The 5,472-nt window shown below is 39.4% G+C and overlaps 1 non-coding gene across 1 annotated transcript; it reads left to right on the top strand.

The window, feature by feature from the left end:
• Positions 1–1,504: 1,504 nt before the first annotated feature.
• On the top strand, positions 1,505–1,644 carry LOC138379213 (U4 spliceosomal RNA). Its single transcript, XR_011231997.1, has one exon. It is a non-coding gene; the product is annotated as a U4 spliceosomal RNA (small nuclear RNA).
• Positions 1,645–5,472: the final 3,828 nt, after the last annotated feature.

Here is a 5,472-nt window from a genome sequence, read left to right as displayed (position 1 = left end):
TGAGACAGAGTCTCACTTTGTTGCTCAGGCTAGAGTGAGTGCCATGGCGTCAGCCTAGCTCACGGCAACCTCACACTCCTGGGCTCAAGCAATCCTACTGCCTCAGCCTCCCGAGTAGCTGGGACTACAGGCATGTGCCACCATGCCCGGCTAATTTTTTCAATATATATTTTTAGCTGTCCGTATAATTTCCTTCTATTTTTAGTAGAGATGGGGTCTCGCTCTTGCTCAGGCTGGTCTCGAACTCCTAAGCTCAAACGATCTGCCCACCTCGGCCTCCCAGAGTGCTAGGATTACAGGCGTGAGCCACCGCGCCCGGCCTAAAGATTTATTTTTAAAAGTTCGAATTTTAGTATAGATAGATGAAGAATGAGAAGGAATGAATACCACTGGAGCTTAATAGATTCTGAAGACATGGGAAAATACACAACATACACTGTTGGATAAAAATGACTGTAAAACTATAGCATGCATCTAATTATGACTAGTATGTTTATGCACATACATACACATATGCACAGAGAATAGATTGGATGTAAACATACTAGGACTTTACCAATGGCTATCTCTGGTTGAGTGGGATTACAGTTGACTTATGTTTTTAAAAATGACTTTTATTTATTTTCCAAATTTCTCTATTTCACTTTTAAAATTAAAATACAGTTATTTCATAAAAAGAGGAAATGAGAAGGTAAACCTAGGACAAATTTGCATATGTACAACAAATACTGGAATACTGGAATCATGATTCCTGTCTGTCCCCCTCTCCCCACTAGGCGGCTCGAAGGTTGAAGAAACAGTTTTAAAGACAAATATAAAGACCTACAAGAGTACATCATCCAAGTAGTACTCCTAGTTGAGATTATATTAAATATGTAGAATTTGTGATAGAAAATATGTATGTAAATATATAGTATATAAATAGATTTGAGAAGGGGCTAAAGAAAATTCTAAGATATTCAATCAATATTGAGTTACCAATAGAAGCTGAGGATATATGAGATGTATATCTAGTCTTCTAAGGCTGATGTCAAAGAAGGCAGTTATGTTCTTCATGAAATGGCTTTTGAGTCACCAAAAGATATGGACTACAGGAATGGATGGTCATCGGGCTGACCTAGTATGGCATTTCTAACTCCAAAGTTTCTCCATAAAGAAATACTTAAGTTACAAGTTACAAGTTTTTTTTTTTAAACCAAGGCCTCAAAGAAAAAGAACTACAAATGTCAGTCATAATTAAAAAATTATGTTTAGCTCTGGCAGAGGTCCATGGGATCATATGTTGCATGTGTTACCATTCCTAGACAGACTCATGAGTCTCTATTTGAATGCTGTGGTGCTTTGCCCTTTGTTGAAATCAATGATACTTTTTGGTGAAATAGTTTTAAAGAATAAAGATGTTACAAACTATTATATTAAATTAAAAAAAATATATATATATATATATATATATATACATTCCTTATGCTGGTGTCATATAATCCTATTTAAAATTATTTTAACAAGCTTTGCCCAGTGGCAGTATTGTAGCCACTGAGGTTTATCCAAGGCAGGATTGTTGCTAACTAAAATTATTTTAACCTCCAGAAAAAACCTAATTTCCTGTGTTCACTAGCATAGCATTTCTGTAATAGAATAAGATGTTACCATTAACAAGGTTGATTTTAAATGTCATTTATTCTTTAATTTAGAAAAGCTACTGACTTTATGTTTGCATGAAATTATGCTGAACATCAAAAAATGTGACCAAAATAGAATATCTTAAGTAAAAAATCATATATATCAGTCATTTCAAAAGTTTAAGTTTTTAACATGGGTGAATTATTTTTAATTGTTGAAAGGTGTAAACAGAAAGAACTACTTACTGTCAGAAAATAAGTCAATAAATAGAATACATTTGATAAGTTTAAACTTACCATTTTTCTTTTAGTGTATTTAATTCACTAAATAGTGTAATTAAAACAAAATGACAGTTTGTGAAAAATTTTGTTTCCAATTAGAGATGAAAATATTGTTAATGGTAACAAACTAATTCTAAGTCATAGCAAAACAAATAAAAACAAAACCCATCACACACACACAAACACAAAACCTCTGTTGTGTTAAGATTTTGGCCATCTTGAAAGCTGGCAAGTTTAAGTGGCGAATCATTATAAATTTACTTTTCCTCCATTATTTCCAGAAAAATTGCATTATGAACTACATTTTCAATTTGTAGCACAGTTGAAATACAGTAGAAAGGATATTGAGATTTAATTTTTTTTTGGTCAATCTAATTCTACTGGAATAAAGCACAAGGAATTTTGCCTAGCACTTAAAACTGGATTTGGGGACCTAGAATGTCAGGTTTGTATTGAAGAGCACAGAGCAATTTCAATTGGGAGTTGAAACTGAATTCACATTAAGTGCTTCAAAGGTTTAATAAAGGAAGTCAGCACTGCAAAAGGTACTTACTTATTCCCTGCTAAAATCTGGCACTTAGCAGTGATGAGCTGTAAGGAACCACCTTGGTCTGGAACTATTTCACCACAGACTTGCTCTGGGAGAGACACAAAAACAGATGGAAAATTTTACCAACCACAAACAAAAACCTTTGTGCTTTGCTAATTCTGCCATTCAGGTTTCTATTTAGTGTTGAATGAAAATTATTATGAGGAACTTTTCACATAAGTCATTTTTGAGATGGAAAGCAGTATAAAATAAAACTTTAAAATTTTGTTAATGGGAGTTATTTGAAAGTATTCTTAGGATATAAATTAACTATCTTTAGTTTTCCTCCTTCCATGAAAATTTTATTCCTTTGTCTTTGATTAAAAACAATGTACATTATCACTCATGGAGAAAAATATAAGCAAAAGTTCCCAAGAATTAATTTTCCCTTCTTTGTAAAAAATTTTTTTAAGATAACAAAGTACATTAAAAATTGTGGTGATCACCTATAAAAATAAACCATGAATGCTCCTTGGAATTTCTGTTACTCTTTATGACACAGATACTACTTTAAGAATCGTGTTTTACTTATATTCATTATGCTTTCAGTATTCTAAGAGAGAGCTATTCGCAAGAATGGGGCAGGGCAGGGGCCGGTTTGGTGCCTGGAGACTTGTAGGGAAGAAAAGGTCGATTTCTCCTTGTAAGGTATTTTAACTTAGAAATTAATGTTTAAGGCCCCGGATTCCTTTGAATATTTGTCAGAATACTGATAAAATAATTACTCTTTTCTTAAATGAATTCGGCATCAGCAAAACTTGAAAACAATCTGTTCTATTGTCAAGGACAAACTTGGGAAAGAAAAACTTGCAACTATACTACTGAGAAAGATCAGACAACTTGATTCAAAGGATTTCACAAGGCACCCATTCAAGGAAGTCTTAATAATAATATAGAGGTTGAAAAAAGCAAGGGCATTACCAGTTAATTTTCTTATTAGCTTTAGAAAAGTTCAACTATCACAGAAATGATAACGGGTACCCTCAAGGCGCGATGCAAAGATAAAGAAAAAAAAAAAGCCAACAATTTCCAAACAAATCAACCTCTCCACACTAAGCCACAAATACTGATCCCTTAAGTGGTTAACTAAAAGATACCCAGCGTTGGGCTACGCTCTTGGGTACAATCCTAAAGGAATCTAAATTTTTCCCTTCAATAAAATAAACACCTGGTTCACTTACCAGTCAATGCCTACGGAAAAGGAAAAAAAAAAAGGCAAGATTAAAATCACCAGTGGGCAAAAATAGACAAGACTTTCCGCAAACCGTCGTCCGACCCTAGGAGCTCCAGATTCTACAACTAACTGCGCAGAAAACTATAGTTGCTGCAAAGTCAAGGAACATAAAAGACACAAAGATGATTCTCTCCAAAATTAAGTGACTCTTCAAGTATTTCCCAATCGGGATAGTGCGTCTCAGTTAGGAAAAGAGACCGAGCAACAGTGACCCATCCCGGATTAAGAAAGATAAAAGATGGGGCTGGAAAAGCAGTCACCAAATACAAAGACTAGCAGAGAAGTGAAGCTAAGCGAAGAAAGGGAGTAGCGGCGGGACCTACGTGGCTCGAGCGGCGGACGCGCGGCACAGGGGACAGTGGAAAGAAGGTCCTTCCACGCGGCACCCAACGGCTGGCGGAGGAACGCGCCTTTTATACGGTCCCAACCTAAATGAGGCTCTAGATGTAAAAGGAGCCCTTAGTGTCCCCTCCCCCTCCCCCTCTCCCTCCATCCCAAACTCGGAAACTCTTTCCTCCAAAAATATCCCCTCACCTCCTTGAGCTGGCCCCAGCAGCCGGGTAACCCTATCCATCAGCATCCCAGCAACAGGCGAACTCAGCCCTCAGCATGGTGGCCCCGCCCCCCGCCCCCCATCCTCTCAACCCTCCCCCTTCGCCGCGTGCTACTCACCGCATCATCCATGTCCCCTCCTGGCGCAGAAGTCCCCGCAGAGACCCCTCACGCCCCCTTGGCGGGGCCACCCGCTCGCGTCTCTAAGCACGCCGAACAGCCAGGCAGAAGAAAGGCACAAAGTTAGGAGCTACAGCAGCAGCTGTTCAGAGCCCAGGACGGGGAGGGGAGGGGAAAGAAAGAAAAAGTGACAGGAAAAGAAAAACAAGAGTGGCTGCGAGCCTGCGCCCCCCGCCGTCTCCTCGGTGGAGTCACTGGTCCGCTGCAGGCGGGCACTGACTGACTAAACAGGCCACCAGGTCAGGGGAAGAGGGGGGAGAGGGGCAAAGGCTGGTCCTGGCTCTTTGGCTGCTTGGTCTCACAGGGTTCTGACAGAGACCCCACTTTTCCCCATCTTCCCCATCCCCCAAGTCGGGCTTGTTTCTGTGCTTCAAGAACTTAAGTGTCCCCACAATCCCTGGAAGTCTCCTCTATGATGATATGGACGGAAAAATTCAAACTCTGAAATATTTGAAAGCGCTTTATTTTGAGCCAAATTTGAGGACCATGGCCCGGAGCCACTCCCAAGAAGCCTTGAGCAAGTGGACTCGCTGTGGTTGGGTTAAAGTTTGGTTTCACACATTTCAAAGAGACAGGGGTTACAGGTAAAGTCATAAATCAATACGTGGGAGGCATACATTCATTTGGCCCCAAAAAGGTGGGCATCTCTAAGGGGGAGCTTACAGCTCTTAGGTGGGTTTAAAGATTCTTTGGCTGACAATTGGCTGGGAGAGTTAGGCTTTCTCTAAAAGACCAGAAAGGAAATGCTTAACTTAAGACACAGGTGTGAGCACTGTGGGAAGTCCAGGCAGGGGAATCTTTCAAGTTAAAATAAGGATCTGCTAGGATGCTTGAGTCAAGGTGGGGGGCTTCCTATCTTTTAGGTGATGCTAATGATGTACCGGAATCAGGTTGGGAAGTAAACGACATTATATTTGGTTAACAAAACCTGCCTAGTGGGATTTTATCATTTGTGAGGGTGACTCATCCGGCCCCATTAGGAAGGAATTTTGGGCAAAAGAAAAGATCAGAATTCA

The sequence above is a fragment of the Eulemur rufifrons genome, chromosome 30 (genome assembly GCF_041146395.1).
Source record: "Eulemur rufifrons isolate Redbay chromosome 30, OSU_ERuf_1, whole genome shotgun sequence".
NCBI classification, from domain to species: Eukaryota; Metazoa; Chordata; class Mammalia; order Primates; family Lemuridae; genus Eulemur; species Eulemur rufifrons.
This window is presented reverse-complemented; position numbering and strand designations above follow the sequence as displayed.